The sequence below is a fragment of the Herpailurus yagouaroundi genome, unplaced genomic scaffold (genome assembly GCF_014898765.1).
Source record: "Herpailurus yagouaroundi ecotype Mexico unplaced genomic scaffold, PumYag 208, whole genome shotgun sequence".
Lineage (NCBI taxonomy): Eukaryota > Metazoa > Chordata > Mammalia > Carnivora > Felidae > Herpailurus > Herpailurus yagouaroundi.
Genome location: NW_024412439.1, coordinates 6276422 through 6300987, shown reverse-complemented (window position 1 = coordinate 6300987; position 24566 = coordinate 6276422). Strand labels below are relative to the sequence as shown.

Sequence of the window (24566 nt, the reverse complement as noted above, 5' to 3'; positions counted from 1 at the left end):
GAAGGACTTCTCTCACTAATAGTGTTTTTACGTCCATCATTGTTTCTCAAGTCACTTCTATCGCAGGCAGTATCGCGAAGCATTACGTGAGATGTGTGTCAGTGGAGTGCGTGTGTTTGACCTCGAAAGGCTCATCTGTTTCAAAATCTGACCATGGCCAGTACATGGCATCAAACGTTTAACTACTGGTTTGTCCCCCAGACAGGGGTAGAAAACCTGCACGAAGCATCCTAGGAAATGTTGTATCAGAGTAATACCAACCATAGCACGCCAGTCCCAATGGTAATGGCTTACTCTTGCTCCTTCTGTTCCATGTTCCCCAAAGCTCAGAGCATCACGGAGTCAGCCGGATAAAAGTTGTTGGAGACTCAGAAACGGACCAGTCGCACAGTGTTCAGTCCAGTTCACATCACGATCACCTGGGGACCCCTGCCCAAGACTAAGTAAAATCTCCCAGGCTGGGCTAGGACGTTGGTATGCTTTTATGGTTCTCCAGGTGATTCTAATATACAGCCTGGGCTGAGCACCCCAGTTGGAATCCAGCTGCCTCATTTTACTGGTAGAAGAAAAGAAACCAGAACAATTGGTGGTCCTTTTTTCTAGCAAGGAATTTTCTACTTTAGGTCCCAAATTTCATAACTGTCTATTTCTCAAAGCAACACATTTAGGGGTCCTGGGTCAGTTAAGCATCTGACTCCTGATTTTGGCTCAGGTCACAATCTCACAGTTTGTGAGTTCAAGCCCCGAATCAGGCTCTGCATTGACAGCCTGGAGCCTGCTTGGTATTCTCTCTCTGTCCTCTCTCCCTGTACCTTTCCTGCTGTCTCTCCCTCTCTCTAAATATAAATAAATTAAAATTTAAAAAAAGGAGAGTCTGGGTGGCTCAGTTGGTCAAGTGTCCAACTTCTTTTTTTTTTTTTTTTAATTTTTTTTTTCAACTTTTATTTATTTTTTGGGGGACAGAGAGAGACAGAGCATGAATGGGGCGGGGCAGAGAGAGAGGGAGACACAGAATCGGAAACAGGCTCCAGGCTCTGAGCCATCAGCCCAGAGCCTGACGCGGGGCTCGAACTCACGGACCGCGAGATCGTGACCTGGCTGAAGTCGGACGCTTAACCGACTGCGCCACCCAGGCGCCCCTCAAGTGTCCAACTTCAACTCAGGTCATGATCTCACAGTTCGTGAGTTCAAGCCCTGCATCGGGCTCCATGCTGACAGCTCAGAGCCTAGATCCTGCTTTTCGGATTCTGTCTCTGTCTATCTCTCTGCCCCTCCCTCACTCATTCTCTCTCTCTCTCTCTCTCTCTCTCTCTCTCTCTCTCTCTCTCTCTCTCTCCCCCCCTCTAAAAAAAAAAAAAAAATTTTTTTTAAAAAAAAAAAAAAAAAGAGTAGGACAGTTAACCGAATGAGCCACCCAGGTGCCGCAGGAAGCTGCCTTTCAACATGAAGGAGGTACAGTCTTTCCCTCCATTACTCGGCCGTGCTTAGGATCCATGCACATATGAACAAAACCAGTCCTGGTTTATGCCTGAGTCCAGCATTAATTTTGACGGTTTCCCCCCGCACCACCATCATTCCCAAAACATTCCAAACTGGACATTAAATGTTCTGATCACCTTTCTCTAGATGAGTCCCCCCCAATGTCTCGTCCACACTTTCCCCGAAAGACCCACTTCTCTTAGGCTGAGAAGCCCCAGAACCTGCCTTCTAATTGCACCCTTGTTGCGAGTCTGACAAACACATCTGATAGCTCACGCCCCGGGGGGACATTGGTCAGTAGCCTTGGACTTCTCAGCTTAATTGCCCTAGCTTTAATGCCACTTAAATCAGAATGTAAGCACTGAAAGAATTTCAGGAATCCGATGATATAAATTGTATTTTTAGAGCTGAGAATGAGTTGAGCTAGTGACACAGTGCAGCGCCTAAAGATAGATCTCTTTAGTTTTCCCATGATTTATCACAGGCGAGTTCACAGCAGGTTAAAATAATTGAATGCGCTGATAGCATGCATATTGGCACGGTTTTATGAGCAGTCATTCATAACATATTTGTCACGAAGCATAGCTTCCAGGATGGAACCCTGATCCGCAGGCAGTGTTTTAGCCTCCACGACGCGGTGGAATTAACTCCTCTGTGGAGCCTGGCCACGTCGTCACGGTGTCCGGCCCCCAGCTAGAGCTGCGGGGAAAAGGATCAAGGGAATGACTGGTCCGCCAGACAAACCGTGAGTATATCATGACGACAGGCACACTTTCCCTGGAGGCTAAAGAGAAAATGTGCTTTCCGGGGACGGCTGTAACTCCGTGCTTATAGACTCAACCTGCACTGACTGCTTTCTGTTCCCTTCGTGGTTCACTTTCCCCTTTTCTCCCAGTGTGATTTTTTTCCCCCTCTGCTTATGGGCTGCGTCCCCTGGGCATGTACTTTTTCCACAATAAAAAAATGACTCTGCGGGGGTCACTGCAGCAGGTGACAGACAATGCGTGTGTGGTAGGTACATGTGGACCCAAGTTCGGCTGCGTTCCTTATTTTTCTGTGAATCTGCTTAGTTCCTGTGTTGAGCCCCGATTTGGCGTAGGCGTGGAGGCACGTCCTCTGTCAGTCCGGATGTCCTTACTCAAACACAAGGTCCTGTCTGGGTGCTCTGTGGCTGGTCTCCTTAGGGGACCCTGGGTTTCAGGGCAAGTGGGCGGTGCTCGGGGCTCCCTCCCGGGGACCCCACCCTCCATCATATTGGCTTTCTTGGCTTCTGTGACCCTCCATCTCCCCAAATTTGAATAGTCCCCAGGTTTGAATCTACTCTGGAGAAGGAGTTTCTGAGATCTCCCATCTCCCAAATCTTTAGTTTCTGTCTGGAGCCTGGGACTTGGGACTCAAAAGCTAAACCTGTGGCTCCTCTGTTACCTACATTTTACTGGTTTTCCCTTCCCTAAAGCACTAAAGACAGACAGCTGCACTGCCTAACGGGGGGGAAACACGGGGGTTACCAGGGAAAACATACAGGCAAATTTCTCCCAGTAATTTCCCACCGCATACAGCAGGCAGTCAACAAAGGTGACTGCTGTCTTTACGCAAGGTAGTGTAGAGAAGCAATAAAGACCACAGACTTGATAGCCAGGCTCCACAAGTCCAAAATCTGGCTGCATGGTCTCCTGACTGTGTCCTTGGACAAGCCACCTAACCATTCTGTGCCTCAGTTTCCCCACATACAACAAGGAGATGATAGCAGCACCTCCCTACAAGGTCCTACCTATATAAAGTGCTTGGTGAATTCATTATGCTATTAGTATTACCACTTCTACAAAGCTCTGTCTCTCAAAGCCATTGGTGACCGTAATTGCATTGATGCCACTGGTATACACAGTACATCCCATGCAGAGAAGGTGAAACCACACCTAGTATTTCACAGGGAAAGGAGCTACTATTCCCAGGTGGGAGGCTGGGCTGAGTCTCCTGGAAATGCAGCCCTCTGGGTAAGATGTGGCTAGAAATGATCCTAAGGGCTGGGTTAAGAAGGAGTCAGCTGACCTCAGTCAAGGCAGTTCTGAGATTCTTGGTGTGGAGAGACGGATTCTTGAGATTCTGGAAGACAGTTCCATGCTTCCAGTCCAGAGGATAAGAGAGTGAAGCGGGGAGAGGGGGAGAGGGAACGGAGGCAGGGAAAGGCTGGCTAAGTCGGTGTGAGGAACGTGCCTGGTCGACCACTGCTGGCGGCTGCCGGAGAACAGAACACGCACCGGGCCTCTCCTAAGAGGCAAGTCCTGTGCTGGCTCTTGCTGAAGGAGGTGCCGCTCCTGTGAGCAGAGACAAGAGGGGGAAACGGAGGGGGAGACGATGGTTCACCAGTCCCCACGTTGCATAAACGTCATTCTCTAGCCCATCAAACTGATGAGCTTGAGAAAGAGAACGTGGGGGACTCTGGCATTTACACCTGGTCCCCTTTCTATCCCAGAGCTGTTCTGGTCAATGTCCCTATCAGCCCACATGAAGTCAGGATGAGCAAGTCTGCAGGGACAGCAGAAGCAGTGCCATGTCAAGGCTTAGGAGGCCTAGACGCAAGACCCAAGCGTATGACCAACTACCTGTGACCTTGGACATACCTTTCACCTTCCTGGACCAAGGGCCGTCCGTGAAGAGGTGGACACAGATAAAAGCAGCTTCGTTTGGGGAGAGCAACGTAGCATAGTTAAGAATGCGGGTTTCAGAGCCAGAGGGACATCAATATGAGTTGTCTTTGCCATTAACCAGATGTAAATATAGGGCAATTAACTTATTTAATTTCTCTAAGCTCCACTTCCCTCATGTATAAAGATGGAGATAATAACAGCACACTTCTCATGATTATTTTGAAGATTAAATTCAAGAGTGTATGTGGAGTGTTCAGCACAGTACTGCTGAAACACTGTAAGTGCTTGATCGATGGTTGCCAATATCACTATAGCGAGTTTTCGCTGGAACCCAGGGTTCCATCAGGTCACGGGGAGATGGAACTCAAGACAGTGGGCCCTCCTTCATTCACATCATCTTTGATTTTCTATCTGCTTTATCTAGTGTAAAAAATAAAAATAAAAATAAATGTCCCACGCTAAAAATTTAACAATATACTAGATATCACTGGACTAGACCAAGAGTTGGCCTACTTTTTCTGTAAGGGGTCAGGTAGTATCTTGGGCTCTGTGGGCCACATGCGGTCTCAGTTGAATGTTCTTTTAAGTTAGTTAGCGTCAGTCTTGGAGCATAAGAGTGTTTGTTAGGATGGGACCACAGCAATGACACAGGGCCCTCACCCTTGTAAAACGAACATCGCAGTGGCTGCACACAGTTAAGACGTACTTCTTACATCACAGTAGAATGTGACCTGAGCACTGGTCTACACCACAAGTCTTTTGGAGACAAAGAATCTTTCCATCTAGTGGCTTCTCCGTCCATTTGGAGACCTCCGTTGGATGGAAGGAAAAGAGAGATGGGCCCACAGTCAAGAGCTCTTTAAAAATGTAAAATCCAGGGGCACCTGGGTGGCTCAGTCAGTTAAGCATCCGACTCTTGATCTCGGCTCAGGTCTTGATCTCAAGGTTGTGAGTTCAAGGCTCATGTTGGGCTTTGAGCTACTACGCATGAAGCCTACTTTAAAAGTTATAATTAAAAAAAAATTGTTAAAACCTTTCTTTGCTCAGGGCCTATACAGTGATAGGCCACGGGCTGATTTGAGCCTGTAGGCCATTGTTGGCACACTCCTGGATCAGACCATTTCTTAGGTTTCCTTCTGCAGATGAACCAAACTTCTCTGTGATCAGCCTTGTTTTTCCCCATCAAAGCAGACTAGTGACCCACTCTGTAAGATCTCACACCCTCTGTCATGTGATGATCTTTTTCACATTTCTAACAGTTGTCAGATTAAGTGGTTTTGTAATGTTACAGAGAGTCCTTTTGTGGGCGGTCTTCGTAGAGATGGTGTATCAGTTCCCTAGGCCTGCCTTTAATAGAGTACTACAAACTGGGTGGCTTAAGGCAACAGAAATTTATTCTCTCCTAGTTCTGGAGCCCAGAAGTCCAGAATCAGAGTGCTGGAAGCCTTGATCTGGGGGCTCTGAGGGAGAGTCTGGCCCATGACTTTCTCCTAGCTTCTGGTGATGGTCACCAGTCCTTGACATTCCTTGAGTTGTAGACATACAGGGTCAACCTCTGCCTTTATTTTCACATGACATTCTCCCTGTGTCTCTGTATCTTTCCCTTGGCCATCTTCTCATTAGGTTGCTCCCCAACCTAATATCCTCATCTTAACTTGACCAAATCAGCAAAGACCCCCATCTCCAAATAAGACCATGTTCACAGATAATAGGAGTCAGGGGTTCACTCTATCTTTTGGGGGGACAGAGGTCAGCCCATAACAGGTGGTGAATGGCACGTGGTCATGTATTCTTATCTAGGAACTGTGAAAGGATAGAAGTGATGAGGACTCAGAGGGCTATCCCATGTGGCAGCAGAGATGAATGAGACAGACCAGGTGGCGACGAGCTTCATATTTACCCATCATTGTAAATTGCTGTACTGTTACAGCTGCTACCTTGAAGAATGCAGAATTTTGCTTTTTAAAGTGTGTGTGTGTGTGTGTGTGTGTGTGTGTGTGTGTGTGTGTGTGTTTAATATGGACATGGAACAATGAGCTAGAAAATGTGGCACATTCTGTACCCTCCTTCTATTTTCAACTTATAAATGCTGCATTCAAAATACCGGAACAATGTGGCTTGCAGTTACTAACAAAATTAAAAATAAAAGTAAAACGCCCCAAAGCATTCGTGTCACCCCGTGAGGGAAGAGGGGCCTGGTGCCCTGGACATAAGGCCTTTCCGGTGAGTTTTTCACCCCTTTCTGCAGAGGTCAGGATTTGAAAATCACTACCAGCTGGTTGGAATTTGGTCCTATTTTGAAACCAATGATTTAGACTGCTAAACCATTGCTGGGACTAAGATTTATTTTCCCCCACTTGGTCTATGTTACAGAGATCCAATTTGCAGAGCGGAGGAAAGGGGCAGAATATTTTCTTGGTGACTCCGCACCGCCTCTGCCAGTGGAAAACTACCAATATCCCACAGCTAACCCATGCGAATTGGTCCACGCGACACCATGTCTGATAATCCAGGCAGGACTTAATGTTCCCCTTCCAAAGTTCCATGGCCTTGTTGTCTTGTTCCTCATCGGTGGCACTCATTATAGGCTGCCATATTTGCAAGTCATATCTCCCCTCCAGAAGTGCAAGCTCTTTGAAGTCTTCCTCTTGTAAAAGAGAGGGGAACAAACCACAAGAGACTCTTTTTTATTTATTTATTTACTTTTTTATTTATGTTTTTATTTATTTTTGAAAGAGAGAGAGAGAGAGACAGAGCATGAGTGGGGGAGGGGCAGAGAGAGAGGGAGACACAGATTCCGAAGCAGGCTCCAGGCTCTGAGCCATCAGCCCAGAGCCTGACGCAGGGCTTGAACTCATGAACTGCGAGATCATGACCTGAGCCGAAGTCGGACGCTCAACCGACTGAGCCACCCAGGCGCCCCTGTAGTCATTATCTTTTTGAAGGAGAATTTGGTGTTAAAACCTGGCACATTTTTAGCCCAAACATTCCACTTCCATAAATTTTATCCAGGAAAAAAAACCACAAATGTGTACAAAATGTATCATCAAGATGACTTACAGAGCAGGACGCTGTTGGTTTCATTAATGATGCCATATGCATTAAGGTAAACACGGGGGAGACTGTTAGAGGGACACATAGACAGCATTTTCTTTTTCTTTCTTTCTTTCTTTTAAATTTATTTTTGAGAGAGAGAGAGAGAGAGAGAGAGAGCGAGAGAGAGAGCGCGCGCACGCGTGAGGGTGGGAGGGGAAAGGGGGCAGAGAGAGGGAGACACAGAATCCAAAGCAGGCTCCAGGCTCTGAGCCGTCAGCACAGAGCCCGACACAGGGCCTGAACTCACGAACCGTGAGATCGTGACCTGAGCTGAAGTCGGACGCTCAACCAACTGAGCCACCCAGGCGTCCCAAGAGACTCTTCATAATAGAGTACAAACCAAGGGATGATGGAGGGAGGTAGGTGGGGGATGGGCTAGGTGGGCAGTGGGCATTAAGGAGGGCACTTGTGGGATGAGCCCTGGGTGTTATATGCAAGTGATGAATCACTGAATTCTACTCCTGAAACCAATATTGTACTGTATATCAACTAATTGAAGTATAAATAAATTTAAAAAAAAAGAAAGAAATCTTACCCTTTGGACTCAAGGTGGAGAGGAGGAAGCCAGTAGAGAGGGGAAGACTTGAGATGGTAGAGAGCAAAGAAAAGCTTGGGAGTGAATCCTTCAGGATCCAGGAAGGATAGGGCAAAAGGCCAAGCTGGAATAGTCCCTGCCATATACAGGAACACCGAGTTGTGGAGAATTTCATTTCAGCTTCCCTGGAAGCCGGCTAACCCCTTCTGTTTGGGGTGCAACATCAGACCTAGAATTCAAGAGACTGTACCTAAGGACAAGCGTGTCAAAGCTAGCAGCCCTAAGCAACTCACTTCACTTCTCTCTGCCTTAGCCTTCTCATCTGTATGATGGGCTACATAATGGAATTTGCATCTTGACATTGTTGCTGGGATCAAATGTGATAATGTGTGAAAAGTACTCAGCCCATAGCATAGCACAGTGGTCTGTCCCCCAACTTCCCGCATTTATCCTCTAAGAATTTTGAGAGTGCTTGGGTTGGAGCCTGAGAATCTGTAGATGTATCATGCACAGAAATTTTTGTTTTCCAGGAATTTGGGGACACAAGGCTGTGGCAATACTAATGGCTCAATAAAGAGTAGCTGTATTCATTTTACTATGTTCATCATCATTAACATCATCACCATTGTTGTCATCGTGGGGAATTCTTTTTTTTTATTTTAATAAACAAGTTTATCTTTAGTAAGCCTATATAAAAACATGAATAAATTTAATCTTTAAGAATGGTTTTGAGGGGCACCTGGGTTGGTTGAGCGTCCAACTCTTGATTTTGGCTCAGGTCATGATCCCGGGGTCATGGGATCGAGCCCCGCCTTGGGCTCTGTGCTGAGTGTGGAACCTACTTGAGATTCTCTCTCTCTCCCTCTGTTTCTCTTTCCTGCCCATGCTCTTGCTCTGTCTCTCCAAAAAGAAAAGAAAAGAAAAGAAAAGAAAAGAAAAGAAAAGAAAAGAAAAAAGAAAAGAATGATTTTGGATTCCAGAGTACATAAATCATGGATTCTTATTCTGGCCCTACCTGAAACAGCAGTGTGACTTACAAAATAGTTAATATCTATGCCTCAGTTTCTTCATCCATAGAATAGGTTGTCACTGGTAAGGGTTGTGGTAATGATTATCTAAAGTAGCTGACACACAGTAGGTCCTTAATCTGTGACAGATTTTCTTTCTTTTAAGCAATGGCTCAAATACTCTTATTATCTAAACTCTGTTTCCCCCATTAGGTCTTATGTAGGGGCCATTATATAAACAGATAAAGACAGAACTCTTTTGGTTCATGGTTAGATGGGGGTCTTCCCGTCTCCCCACCAAATTCCCCTGTTGGTCCTTAAGTTACCACCACAGAGCACTATGTTTAAAAACAAAATCAAAACCAAACCAAAACAAAAACCTCTGTCTTTAAATCACATAAATGTTAACTGATCTTTAACATGATTTTCCCAATGTTTAAAGTATCTTTGGAAGAATATATGTCTCACATAGTATGAAAACTTGGCTGTCAAAAATGGACTCACATCATGGAGAATTCTACCTGAGGATAACGTCAGGGGAAGCATTCAGCAATATTGGTGGATTCTGTAGCATAATTGAATCTAGTTGCATCCACCGTGGTCTGACACGGAGACAGATTCATTGTTTGCAGAACTGGTAGGCTTGTAACCAAATCCAAACGACGCCCAGCTTGGAACTCATGGCCATTTTCTCAATGGTACACGTGTTTAGGTGGGAAATGGCCTTAACTTACAATAAACCCTTGGATTTCACTCAATAAATCTATTGACTATAAATCTAACCCATGATTCCTTTCCATCATTCTCCTGAAATGAAGAACAAGAGAGAGTCAAGGAGGTGCACGTCACCACATTCTGACTGGGGAACTCCCAAAAAGGAAAGAGTTATGAGGTCATAGCATTACAGGGGCAGTAGGGGGAAAAACTCATCGTCCGATACTTTCACATACAGACTTGTGCCCCCTTTAACTATTAAAACCAATGTTTGTCCATTGTTCTTAGACATCCAGGGGCAAAGCCATTTAATAAACTCCTCTCTGTGTTTGCTTGCTCTGATGGTTTTCAAACTCCTTATAATCAGTAACACATGTTTTAATTATTTTGTTTTCTGTCATACAATTTGCTCAGCTTTTCCCAATTTCTGCAATTAATACTTAGGGAGGAGAAACCAAATCACACAATTCATTGTACTTACTTCAGTATCTAGCATAGGAATTTCTTACTAATGCATCAGTGAAAAGATTCATGAACTGATGGTACCCAATTCATTACAGCGTGTCCTAATTCAAAGTCCTTCATTTTGGTCATACCTGTCTAATCATTTGACTGTTCTGCTTCTCTATATGCTCATTGTTAGATTAGTAATAATGATAGATTATAATAGATTAAAGATAGTAATGGATTAACAGTATAATAATAGATTAATAGATCATCGTAATAGATTGATAATTGGGGCACCTGGGTGGCTCAGTCAGGCATCCAGCTTAGGCTCAGGTCATGATCTCACGGTTCGCAGGTTTGAGCCCCGCGTTGGGCTCTGTGCTGACCGCTCAGAGCCTGGAGCCTGCTTCGGATTCTTGTCTCCCTGTCTCTCTGCCCCTCCCCTGCTCATGCTCTGTCTCTCTCTCACTCTCAAAAATAAACAATAAACATAAAAAAAATTAAATAATAGATTGAAAATAGATACTAGTAATAGATTGATTGTAATAATAACAGATCACTCTAAGGGCACATGAGGCTAGCACCTTGTCTGTGGGCCCTTGAAATAACTAAATGGCAGAGGTGTGTTCTCTTAAGGGAAATGTGCGTGTAGGTTATCAGTAGCAAGGCAAAAGGAAGAAACTATTTTTAACTGGGTCTCTGGCCCCACGTAGCTCCCAGAAGCTGGGCTGGACAAGGTAGAAATCTTCGCCTACCTCCAGCTACCATCCCCTTATCCCCAAAGCACAGTTCCTGGGTCTCAGAACTTACACTATCGATAAGCGAAACTTCTATTCTGTAGCACCAAAGTGAAAGAACCCAGAAAGACCGAGAGTTAAGAGTGTCGATTACTTAGGACAGAGTAACTCTAAAACAAGCACCTCTAACATCTTAGCGGCTGAGCACGATTCAGATTTACTTTTCGCGTTGCAGTACAAAGTAAGTTTGTGAGAAGGGGAGCTCTTCTCCACATAGTTTCCCAGGGACCTAGAATCCTTCTATTTAATGGCTCCTCCATCTTTTAGGGCTCTTAAGACCTCCTCTTGATCGAAGGAGAAGAGGTACACGGAACATTTTTTGGTTTGACAATAGGCAGGTCGCTTGGATGTACAGTCAAGAACCCAAACACAGGGCAATCCTTAATTATGAGAGAGCTGTATAGCGGTGTGCCTAGGAAGGAAAGAGAATGGTGAACAGAGCCAGTCTCCGTTACAGACAGCAAGTACTTGTCCCCAAAACCTAATGGCTTAGCTGGCCTCAGCCACTTGCTCTGGACAGTCATGGCAAGTGGGAGTTCCCCTGGGAAAATAAAGGGCATTATGTGGGAGAGACTACTTGGTGAAAAATCCTGAACTTTTAGTTCCAAGTAAAGATGGCCCATCGGTGTCCCGGGATCTGAATTATTCACCCAGGATTCCATTCTAGAAGAGCAACAGGCTTTTCTAGAAGAGCAACAGAATTGGGAGGTTGTAAATAGGAGAGGAATAAAATGCTGTCTCCGACTAGCAGCCGTTGCTCGATTCCCCTCAAAAACCTGTGCTCTCCTCCTGATTTCTGTCTCCCACTGAAGCACAATCTCTAGAAGCAAAAAACTATTGCCCATGGAGTATTTACTGTTGCTAAAAGTATGAGTTTTCAATACTCATAAAACTCATACTTTGTTATCATGTGTCCCCCCCCCCCAAAAAGAGGGACGATGTCTTCCATTCAGATAATTTCTCACCAGTTGTAGGATGATGGCGGTGATCGATGATGCCAAACTTGGATCCTCACTTCGTGTCCGACACCCCTCTAAGCACCTTGCAAGTGCTTCCTGCTTAGTTCCTCTAACAGCCTTTGAAATAGGTCTTCAAATTCTGTTCTGCATTTTGCAGCTTTGGAAACCGAAACACCAAGAGGTTAGATAACTTGTCCAAGGTCACACAACCGTAACTGGGCTCAGAATTCCAACAATAACAACAACAAAAAGAACGAGGTCTTAACCACCACATTCAACAGGTTCCGCGCCAAAAGCTGAACATCCCCAAAGTGCATTTAAGTGGGAAACAGATAAGCATGATTTTGCGCTCAATTGTTGTTTTTTCTGTCAAAAATAGAATTCATTTAAGTTTATTTAAACAGCAAAGCATAACACCACTGTTACCATGGCGTTATATTTTCAAAGATTTAGAGCAAGATATACAAATAGAAGTTCCTAGATACGAGTAAGCACCTTCTCCACTGATCTTAACGACAGAACATCTTAACCCTTTCTTCCTGCACTTTCTGTTTATTTATAAAGCACTTTCTCGCAGATGGTACCTTTTAAATCCCTTCTGCCCTTTTGACTTTGTTATATTGCACGGAAACATAGTGTTACATTTCTGAGAATCTCAGAAAAGTATTTACCTCCTTCATTCCCATCTTCTATCTGTATCCTCTTAAATATGCAATAATTCCTGTCAAATTTTCCTTCCGCAAGAAAAAAAAAATAAGCAGAGCTCATTGGGATGTCTTATGTGTTCCACTCAGAAGAGTTTCCTCCAACTAGCCAATTATTGTTACTTTCATTATACCTTTATGTCATTGGAGAGGTAAAGCTTTTTTGTTTTTTATTTGCTATTTGCTATTGCCATGGCTAGGACATACAGAGTGCTATTAAATAGCAGTGCCCAGGGGGCACCTGGGTGGCTCGGTGGTTAAGCATCCAACATCAGCTCAGGTCATGATCTCGCAGTTTGTGGGTTCAAGGCCTGTGTCGGGCTCTGTGCTGACAGCTCAGAGCCTGGAGCCTGCTTCACTCTCTGTCTCTCAAAAATAAATAAAAAAATTTTTTAAATAAATAAATAGCAGTGCCCAGAATGACAGTTGCTTTGCTCCGCATCTTCCAGGGAAAAGCATGAAATGTTTCACCATTAATTGTGTCGTTGTAGGGTTTTTAAAAACATTTTTTAACGTTTCTTCACTTTTGAGGACACAGCACAAGCAGGGGAGGGGCAGAGAGAGAGGGAGACACAGAATCCGAAGCAGGCTCCAGGCTCTGAGCTGTCGGCACAGAGCCTGAGGCAGAACTCAAACCCGCAAACTGGGAGATCATGACCTGAGCTGAAGTCAGATACTCAAATCGACTGAGCCACCCAGGCACCCCTCCCAGAAACAGTTTCAAGATTGCGCTTTGATACTTTGCTCCTGCCATTTCTAGATGAGTCTGGCTCCTTTCACAAGCTTCTCTGGGATTGACACTCAGGCTTAGTTAACTTGGTACCCCCGGTGCCTCCTTCAGCACACTGCAGGGTACTCCTGAAATCACTGAATGAATGACAGCGGGAGAGACAGACGTGAGCTCGTGTGTGCTAACCTCCGAAAGGGAAACTTTTTTTTCTTCTTAGGCACAGAAATGAAAGGGTATTACCGTTTATTTAATACGGGACAGGGTCAGATCAGTGAACTTCTACAACTCACATCAGACCATATTACTAATCAAACGCACTAGCTTCGTGTACTGTAAAAAGCCAAACAATAAGCCCTCTAAGGACCCCATCCTTAAAATTTATGTTTGCAACCAAAGTCAGCTGCATCTCCTTGGGCTGATCCTAAAATAACTCTTTTCTCAAAAAGTCTCAGTATCCTGGCACTTCACAATAACACAGGAGGGCCCAAGCCCCGGGCAGCTGTTTGTTTTTATAGGAGCGAAAGCAACTCTTTTTCAATGAGCACAGAGCTCCCCATAGGTTCGGGGATTTTATTCAGCTGTTTTCTGAATCTCTCAAAGCTCGTCTTACTGAAATTTCAGCGAGACCCCATCCACCTTGGCGGCGGGGGAGGGGGGGAGGCGGTCCCACCTCCTCTGCCTGGACACCCACCTCAGCCTGCCACTCACCAACTCTGATGTCAGACAGACACACAGACAGAGGGGCCTTGCTGGCAGGGAGCGGGGCTGCGTCCCTTGCTGTATATCCCAACAGCAGAGGTATTCTGGACCGGTGCCCATGTCCCTGTACTGGAAACAGCACACGACTCTCAAAGGCACAGTCCCTGCCTGATAGGGCTTGGGTTCTGGGGTGGTAGCAGCTGCCGAGGCCACGGAGGGCCCTGCACACCCTTGATCTGTCTGCTGACGTGTGGCAGACATTTAACCACTCCCCCCACTGGAAGGGGAAGCCGGAAGAGCAGGTGTCTGGAACCCCAGAGGACCTCCAGGGTGTGCAGGCCTTGAATAGACATAGCAGGTCATATGGCTGTAACCTCCACAATCCACCTGTCCCCTACCGGTGTTCCCAAAATGCCACTTCCCCAATAGGGTACAACCCATGCCTTCTGGTTTCTACCTGCATCCATGGATGGGTGGGCTCCAGGGGCCCCTGTCTACCTGAGCCCCTGGGCCCATCCACTCCACTAAAACAGAGATCATAAAGTAGAGAAGGAGGACGGGTTCCTCTCAGGCGGGTTTCAGTACGAAACACAGATGATACATGTTCGAGGAGTAAGGAAATCCCTCCTGCCCTGCGTGTCAAATGCTCCAGGCACAAAGTCAAAACCCTGTCAGTGGTGTGGCTTTTTTCTCCACCATCACTAGACCTCTCTGAATCCTGAGTTCATGCAACACCCGAGGAACTTTGTGCTTCCTGAGCATCTCGGAGGGAGGGGATGATTTCCACAGTGTGCCAGCTGCCACGGACACAGTTAAATCTCCTGGTTCAACATTATGTTTCTTGCAGCCACAGGCTGGAAGTGAGGTACGGAGCTGTGTCTTACTTCTGTACCCCAGAGTCAGTTAGCGTGCGTTCCACGAAGGCCAGAAACACAGTTCCTCAGAATGGAGTCTGCAACTCGAATGGGCTCCCCATGGAAAGCGGAGGCCCACAGCTGTCCCCACCCCGGGGCCCCTTCAGTCTGCAGTGGTTCATCCTGGAGCACGGGCAGAAGGGTCTCCTACTGTCTGCCACAAGCCCCCCAGCAGTGCTGGAGGGTAGAGCGCACTGCAGGAACCATCCCATGGCTCAGTGGGAAATACAGTCAAACCTTGGTTTGCGAGCATAATTCATTCCGGAAACATGCTTGTCATCCAGAGCACTTGTGTATCAAAGCGAGTTTCCCTGTAAGAAATGATGGAAACTCAGACGATTCGTCCCACAAGCCAAAAATATTCATATAAAAATTATTACAACACTGTAATATGATACAAAACAATAAAGAAGACACAAAATATAAAGAAAAACAAATTCACCTGCACTTACTTTCAAAACCTTCCTAGCTGGTGTGAGGGAGACGAGAGAGAAGGGGGTTACTGCGTAGGACGACTTTCACTATCACTAACGGAAGTTGACTACAGTACGGTATTAATGAACTCTTGTCTTACACTGTATTTAGTGTAACTGGCCATAAAGCAGCAGAGGAAAGGGTCTCTATCTGCAGGCAGCCCGACCTAGAATGGAGCACAGCATTCCTAGGCTCGCTCTTGGATGGAAAAGCAAAGGACTGTCCATAGGTGCCTCGAAGTGACAAAAAAATACACTAATGCCAGAGGTGGGCACCTTCCAACGTTCTGGAAAATCCTTGATTCAGGTCAAACACCATGGCCTGAGACCAAGCATCCAAGCCTGGAAGATGATCACCCACAATCCCAGGGAGAGAAAGAGAGAGAGAAGAGCCACTGGCTCAGTTGTGATCATGTGATATTCAGTGTCACATACTAGGATTGCAAGACATGGCTCGTTTATCAAGTTAACATTTATTAGCCATGTTTGCTTGTCTTGTGGAACACTCGCAGAACAAGTTACTTGCAATCCAAGGTTTTGCTGTATTTATTTATTCATTCAGCACAGTGGAGCACCTGGGCTGGGCTAGGGACTCCACTGAGCTCTGGAACAGGTAGTTGGAGGTTGGGTGGGGGGGGGTTGCTGCTCCTGGTAACCCTGACCGTCTTGTCCATCCCCACACCTTAGTAGTCAGACCTGAAAGTCTGGTTCACACGTGAAGCACGGCTCTCCCTGGGGCTCACGGCAAAGCCATGAGGGTGAAGAACCCTTCCAACGGAAGCAGGAGGGCACACTGCCATCCTCGGTCAGCACAAAGCTCCCTGTGACCCGCATCCCCACTGCGGGATGCTCTGAGGTCCCCCCGGGGCTTGCTAATCTGGTTCTTCAAGCACCATTACTTGGCCACCCCTTTAGAAGCAGGCTTGTGAGAATATTCAGACATCCACAGACGCAGAAGCAAATGAGGCCCCCAACGAGGCAGGTTCTGAGTGCGGCTAGACCAACAGCCAGAGATTAGGTCCCCATTCAGGCCCCGCCCACCAGTTATGACACTAGAGCGAGTCCCCAAAGCTCAAAGAGTCTCAGTTTCCTCCTCTGGGAAACAGGGGTGGGGAGAAAGAAGGGGGTAATAATTCCTGTCTCCGGTCGCCAAATAAAATGCAGGGTGCACAGTTCACCTTGAGCATCAGATACATTTGAATGATTTTGAAAGAATGCCCACGCAGTATCTGTCCCCGGCGGTGTCTTTTACCTGCTAACTTCGGCAGCCCCGTGCTGGTTATCAGTTAGGGGGGTAGATGATACGGGACGATGTCTGTAGGCGGTAGTGTAACCTTGAGGAGGATTTGGGGCTGGTCTTGTCTACTTTGGGGCTCCTGGAGGTGGAGGCTGGACTGCACAGACCCCCCCCCCCAATTCTGACACGTGGACACATAGTCGATAAACAGTATGTTGAATGAGGCACAATGATGAAATGATGTTTAGGTGGCATTTCTGATGCCTCATCAGAGCACTGATGAGGAAGGTGGCTGTAAACACTGTGGAGAACCCACCTCAAGTGCAGCCTGAAGGAGGGGCTCGGGGCTGTTCCCTGCCCAAGACAGAAGCAGCAGGCCAGGACTGCTGGGTTGAAAAGAAGCCAGGAATAGCAGTAAAATTGAGCCGGCAAGTTTCAGAGCAGAGCTCTGATGGTGAATTCGTGACTCAGTGACAACGTGACATTGTCCCCAGATTGTAAAAATAATTGATGTGCACTTGAAAATGGAAAACAGAGGCACCTGGATGGCTCAGTTGATTAAGTATCTTGGCTGAGGCATGATCTCATGGATTCGTGGGATCGAGCCCCACATCAGGCTCTGTGCTGACAGCGTGGAGCCTGCTTGGGATTCTGTCTCTCCCTCTCTCTCTCCCTGCCCCTCTCCCGCTCACACACTGTCTCCCGCCTCCTCTCTCTCTCTCTCTCTCTCTCTCTCTCTCTCTCTCTCTCAAAAATAAATAGCATAAGTGGGGAGGGGCAGAGAGAGAGGGAGACACAGAATTGGAAGCAGGCTCAGGGCTCCGAGCTGTCAGCACAGAGCCGGACGCGGGGCTCGAACTCATGGACTGTGAGATCATGACCTGAGCCAACGTTCAGACGCTCAACCAACTGAGCCACCCAGGCAACCCTCACATCGCCACTTTTAAATAAAATTGTCCACTGCTTTTCCTGGGTGCTTTCAAAAAATCTTCAGAATCACTCTTCCACGTTACGAATTAGTATTGTTGTGAAACTTATGGGAAATACTTTAAACTTACCTGTTATCTGGAGAGGAATTACATTTATAAAATAATGTCTCTTTCCAGGAATAAAATTTATTTCCCTTTTGTTCTATTCTTTAAGGTATCTTGATAAAGTTTTGTAGTTTTTTTTTTTAACTTTTTTTTTAGTTTATTTATTTTCTGAGAGAGAAAGAGTGAGCAGGGGAGGGGCAGAGAGAGAGAGAGAGAGAGAGAGAGAGAGAGAGAATCCCAAGCAGGCTCTGTGCTATCAGCACAGAGACCAACACGGGTTTCTGAACCGTGAAATCATGACCTGAGCCAAAATCAAGAGTCAGATGCTTAACTGACTGAGCCACCTGTCAGGTGCCCCTATTTTTTTTTTTTTTTACAAAGCCCCTGAATATTCTGTTCTAGCTATGTTGTATATTTTTTTATTCACTTGAATAAATTTCTTTCTCGAAAAAAATACGCTATTTGGTTTTTTGAAATGTCCAAAAGAATCTTTGGGGCTTTTGTTATCCTAGTAGTTGGTGCCTATTTATTTTGTTCTGGCCAACTTTCTGTGTAACTTTTTAGTTTGAATGGATTTTTAGGAGATTCTCTTGGTTTTCCAAGGATAAACATCATCCATCACCTGATTGTCTCATTGCTACTAGTGACCCCTCTTTTTTCAGTTGTTTGTTTTATGGCTTTGGCTGGAACTTCGAAATGTTGTATAAATTGTGGTGACGGCAGGTGCATACACAATTCCACGGAAAACTCTGGCATTTCTTTGATTTGCTAATACTGATATTTGATTTTATCCCATGCATTTTTATGATGATGCTTAAATGATTTTTTTTTCTTCTGGGCTATTCATGGAATATATTTTAATGTCCTCATGTTAACACATGCTTTGATTCTTTAGGAAAAAAATGCAACTCGGCCACAGAGCATGATTCGTTGATGTCATACCAGATTCAAAATTCTAGTATTTTCTTTCTGGTTGGACAATGGGAAAGCAGTTGGTATTTTTTTTTTTCTCTTGTACTGTGCTTGTCAAATTTTAGAACCAGGGTTAGGATAGCTTTATAACACTAATTAGGAAGCTTTGGATCTTCTTCTGTCCTTTCAAACAGTTTACAGAGTAGGAGAATTATCTGTTCTTCAAAGTTGGAAAAAATTGTTCATGAAAGCGTTGGAGGCAGCGCCTTTTTTGGAGGTGAGCCTTTGACAGACTTTCACTTTCTGCCCTAATTATGTTTTCTATCCTGGCTGCCGGCTTCATCCCGAGTCAATTTTGGTCATTTATATTTTCTAAGAAAATTACCCATTTCATTGAGATTTTCAAATTTATTAGCACATGGGATTCTCTTAGAATGCTTTTAAATTCTCTCTTATCTACAGCATCGTTCCCTTGTAACTAAATCTTGTACATTTGTGTTTTCTGTCTTTTATTTTTAGTCAGACTTGTAGCGTTTGTTTATATGGTTGATTCATTTGTGATACTAGGGAGATTCCGATATCAGACTTTTAAAATGAATTTTATTTTTTTTTCTCTTTCGTAATGAATTTTTGCTGCTTTCTTCATTATTTTTTTTCCTCTCTGCTTTCCTAAAGCGTATTTTGCTATTCTTTTCACATGTGGTAGTTGAGCACTTAATTATTTTCTACCCATCTCCCTTCTTGATAACAATGAAAATATTTAAGAGTGTGCAATTGCCATGAGTGTGAAGTGTGGCAACATCCCAGAGTTTCTCATAGGCAGCTTTCTTGTTCAATATTTTCAAAGTAATTCAAAATTAGATTTTCCCCTCGTAACTACAGAAGTTATTTATATAGCATTTTGTCTTAATTTTATGAGATTGGGTTTGTTTTATTCGGACTGGCATTAATGGGGGCACCTGGCTGGCTCAGTCGGTGGAACATGTAACTCTTAATCTTGGGGTCGTGAGTTCAAACCCCACATTGGGTATAGAGATTACTTAAATAAACAAACTGGCATTAGTAGTTTATAGTTTTTGTTGTTGTCCTTACAGTATGTTTAAATCATGCTAGTATAAAATTTTTGCTTTGAGGGGGCTCCTGGGTGGCCCAGTCAGTTAAGCGTCCGGCTTCAGCTCAGGTCATGATCTCACGGTGTGTGAGTTCGAGCCCCGCGTGGGGCTCTGTGCTGACAGCTCAGGGCCTGGAGCCTGCTTTGGATTCTGTGTTTCCCTCTCTCTCTGCTCCTCTCCCCCGCCCCTCCGTGCATGCACTCTCCCTCTCAAAAATAAATAACAACAGGGACGCCTGGGTGGCTCCATCGGTTAAGCGGCCGACTTCGGCTCAGGTCACGATCTTGTGGCTTTGTGAGTTTGAGCCCCGCGTCGGGCTCCGTGCTGACAGCTCAGAGCCTGGAGCCTGTTTCAGATTCTGTGTCTCCCTCTCTCTGACCCTCCCCTGTTCATGCTCTGTCTCTCCGTGTCTCAAAAATAAATAAAACATTTTTTAAAAATTTAAAACAATAAATAAATAAATAAATAATAACAACATTTAAAAGATAATCTAAAAAATAATAAAGTAAAATAAAATTTCTGCTTTGGGGGCACTCAGGTGGCTCAGTTAGTTAAGCTTCCCACTCTTGATTTCAGCTCAGGTCATGATCTCATGGTTCGTGGGATTGAGCCCCACATTGGGCTTGGTGCTGACAGCACAGAGCCTGCTTGGGATTCTCTCTTTCCCTCTCTCTCTGCCCCTCCCCTGCTTACTCTCTCTTTCTCTCATAATGAATAATAAGCTTAAAAAAAGTTCTGCTTTGGGCAACATACATCCTAAGGCTGATTTTGTGAGTAAATATATGGTCAGTTTGTGTGACCATGTCGCGGCATTTTAAAATAAAGTGAATTCCGGGGCGCCTGGGTGGCGCAGTCGGTTAAGCATCCGACTTCAGCCAGGTCATGATCTCACGGTCCGTGAGTTCGAGCCCCGGGTCGGGCTCTGGGCTGATGGCTCAGAGCCTGGACCCTGTTTCTGATTCGGTGTCTCCCTCTCTCTCTGCCCCTCCCCCGTTCATGCTCTGTCTCTCTCTGTCCCCCAAAAAAATAAATAAACGTTAAAAAAAAATTTTTTTAAACTAAAGTGAATTCCATTTTTTTAGGGCTCAAATTTAATATATGTGTATTATTCTCATTAGCTTGCATACATTAATTTGTTATGATCTTAATTATTTGTGACTTCCTACATTTATGGAAGGACAAGAATGGTATATTGAAGTGTTTTATTTCTGGTCATTTCTCCTTGTATTTTTAGTTGGTGTCTTTTATGGACTTTGATAGAATATTAGTTAGTCATTAAGATTAGTTATATTTTTATGGTGAAGTGCGCCTTTTGAGATATAGCATGACATAATATGACCGTCTTCCTTCTCTGTAAATTATCGTATCTTTCATTTTACTTCAATGGAAATATTTTCACACATCTCTCTTTGTTTGTGGGTAAAACTTTATCAGTTTTACTTTTAAATTTTGTGAGTAATTTCAGTTAAGATGTATTGTGTTTAAAAAAACAGACTAATTGGGGACCTCTGTGGCTCAGTCAGTTGGGCATCCGACTTCGGCTCAGGTCACGATCTCACAGTTCATGAGTTCAAGCTCCGCGTCGGGCTCTGTGCTGACAGCTTGGAGCCTGGAGTCTGCTTGGGATTCTGTCTCCCTCTCACTCTCTGCCCCACCCCAGTGTTTGCTCTGTCTCTCTCTCTCTCAACTATAAACATTAAAAAAATAAAAATATTAATATAAATAAATAAGTAAACAAAATAAAAAACAGACTAATAATACCTACTTCTTAGTTTTAAGGATTCAATGAGATAATACAATTAAAATAATCATTGTAGTTTTTGGCATATGGAAAATGCTCATTAAGTACCAAAGAATAATAGTATCAAATAGCATGCATTAAATTTTTTAAACAAAATTATAATTTAAGAATTGTACCTAAGGCAGTAGCCTGTTTGCTTTTATTGCCAAAGGTCTTATTTTAGGTATTACTTTTGACATTTTGTTTCATATTTTCTATTTTTTACACGCCCGTTGCTTTTTCCTGGTCTGTTCACCACTTTCTCACCAGTGAGTTAGGCTCTGTGCAAAGTGCTGAGATGCTATTGTGAGCAAAGTGTACCTGGTCTGACCTCAGGGGGCTTACATTCTGGAAGGCAGACAGGAATCAAACCAACATTCAAATGATATGTGTGATTATAACCACAGTGTTTTGATGGGTGTTAAGAAGGTGAAACGGTAACCACCATGTTGGATTCATATAAAGTGTTGGCAAAGCACTTTCCATACCTTATGTCAGATGAGGACCATTATGGTGGTCTAACAGGTGTCCCTCAATAGCATATGATTACAGGGTAAATGGTTAATTCCTTCATAATAAACATTTCTTGCATAAAATGTCACAGCTCACACTGGAATCTCTCATCCTGGGAAGACAGATAAATGTTGCCCTCCAATGGGATTCTAACATTTCTGGGGAGAAAATAAACAGAACGTTCCTTTCCTTTTTTTTTTTTTTTTTTAATTAAAAACATTTTTTAATGTTTATTTTTGAGAGACAGAGAGACAACGGGCATGTGAATGGGAGAGGGCAGAGAGAGAGGGGGACAGGGGATCAATGCGGGCCTTGGACTCACAAACCCGTGAGATCGTGACCTGAGCCAAAGCAGGATGCTTAACTGACTCAGCCCCCCAGGTGCCCCCAGAATGTTCCATCTCTTAGGTAAAATATCCAAGGTCCCAGGCTGCAACTCTACCACATTAGAGGGGGAACGAAACCCTACTGAGTCATTAGGTATTTAATAACACGCACTGTGTGTCTTCTGTGTACTAAATACTATGGTAAGCATACAGGTACATGGTTCCTGCCTCAAGGAATTGCCAGCTGTAGGAGACGCACCATAAGGAGGAACATGGACAATAGATGACTCAGAAATTGGACGTCGTGTTGGGGGCAATTATACTCCAAATATGCAGGACAACTACAATTCTTTTTTTTCCAGTCAGAGCAGTCTAACCATGGGATGAATTTCCTCATAAGGAACTATTCCCACACCCCAACTGCCTCCTTTTCGGAGCTCTCACACTCTAGGCTACTATCCACCTGTCCTGATCACTGCAGGGCCAGGTACCAGACAACTAGGGACAGCCCTGTGTCCCAGAGCCCACTGAAATTATTAAACTCGCCAATCCTAGGGGCGTCTGTGTAGCTCCGTTGGTTGAGCATCCGACTTCGACTCAGGTCATGATCTCAGGGTTCGTGGGTTCGAGCCCCGCATGGGGCTCTGTGCTGACAGCTCAGAGCCTGGAGCCTGCTTTGATTCTGCGTCTCCCTCTCTCTCTGCTCCTCCCCCACTCACGCTTTCTTTGTCTCAAAAATAAATGAACATCAAAAAAAAATTTTTTTAGCCAGTCTTAAATCTCCTCACCTTGCTTTACCTGTTTTTTTTCCAATGGAAACCACAGTAGAGGCTCATGTCCACAGTTCCCTCTTCTGTCTCCTGACTCACCCCAGTGCTTCCCTGTGTGGCCCTCCATACGTGGTATGCCCCCTCCTCTTGAGAACTGTGAGTAATAGACTATCTTTACTATGGCAGTTGTTTCCTGACCAGTTGGCCTTACCGCACCTCAAATTTTCTATTAATGCACTTAATTTTATTTTATTATTTTTTTTTAATATTTTTTTATAACATTTATTTATTTTTGAGACAGAGAGAGACAGAGCATGAACGGGGGAGGGTCAGAGAGAGAGAGGGAGACACAGAATCTGAAACAGGCTCCGGGCTCTGAGCTGTCAGCACGGAGCCCGACGCGGGGCTCGAACTCACGGACCACGAGATCATGACCTGAGCTGAAGTCGGCCGCTTAACCGACTGAGCCACCCAGGCGCCCCTAATGCACTTAATTTTAAAGCAATTGCCAAGTAACTTCTGGTGCAAAATTGACCCAGATCTTTAACCTCAACTCTGGACGTCTGTGTTTAAAAAAAAAAAAAATGATCTAGGTGAATTAAGGTCAACAAGATTGGGAAACTCTAACCTTTAGACTTTGTGCACAAAGATTTGACACTGGCATTCAAGGCCTCATACAATCTGACCCCATCAAGCGCAAATTCTGCCTCCCCCCCCTCCATAACCCTTTGTTGCTCTGGGGCTCTGGTTTTGCAACCTGATTCTTGGCTACATGCTGATCCCTCTTTCCAAACCTTGGTTCCAAATGCAGACTCAGCGTTTCCTAAGGACCTCTCGGACTTCTAATCTCTTACATATTTTTTTTAAATAATAAGTGTTTGTTTATTGGAGGAATTAAAACTCACCACTTCTTAGATGCATCTGAAGCTGTTAAAACACCCCTCTCTTGCCAAATGTTTGACAAACTCTCCTGCAAATATGAGGCAGTAATTGCAAATTATGTCATAACCACTGTCAAAGTACTTCTCACCGTTTAATTTTCTATCTGTTTCTGTCACTGTTTGATTCCTCTCTCTCTCTCTTGAATTAGAGACTTCACAAGGTCAAAGATGAAGTCTATTTTTGCTTATCGTAATGTCCACATTACTTCACATCGTGTCCAAGAGTAAATGTTTGGTGAATAAATGAGTAATTGATTAATTACTTACCCAATTAATTAATTACTAGGTTGTCTTGCCTTTTCACCTTGATGCTAGGCTTCCGCACATTATCATTCCCATTGTTTCTTTCCGACCTTACGAATATACTTACATTAAAACAGTACCTATTGAAACAATAAATGACAACTATTATCTGAACTCCATTAGTGTTACCAGTGGTGCTGCACGGAGACCCAGTGACAGATGCCAAGGACTCGTTTGTTTTATTTTTAAAAACGGGCAGCCTCCCTTCGAACAAAAACACAACTGCCTTTGAAAACAAAAATGATGTTATTTGTGGCAATTATGTCGTCACTTATCCAGGAAGGACAGATTTCATTAAAACCGAATGCCGGTTCCTAAAACCAGAAGGTGCCCTTTACAGATGACAAGTGTCATTGTTCTAGGATGCTTCCGAGCACTGGGGAGGATTAACAGAGCTCACTCTTTGCCATCTTTATTTCTGTTTTGTATACTGAGA

The 24566-nt window shown here is 44.6% G+C and overlaps 1 long non-coding RNA gene across 2 annotated transcripts in view; it reads left to right on the top strand.

Moving 5' to 3' along the window:
* Window positions 1-1816: 1816 nt before the first annotated feature.
* The window catches only part of LOC121015885 (uncharacterized), a 91142-nt gene continuing 68392 nt past the window's right edge, over window positions 1817-24566 (top strand). For both annotated transcript variants that reach the window (XR_005784026.1, XR_005784027.1), the window contains exon 1: window positions 1817-2224. This is a non-coding gene — a long non-coding RNA (uncharacterized LOC121015885). The remainder of the gene's footprint in view (window positions 2225-24566) is intronic.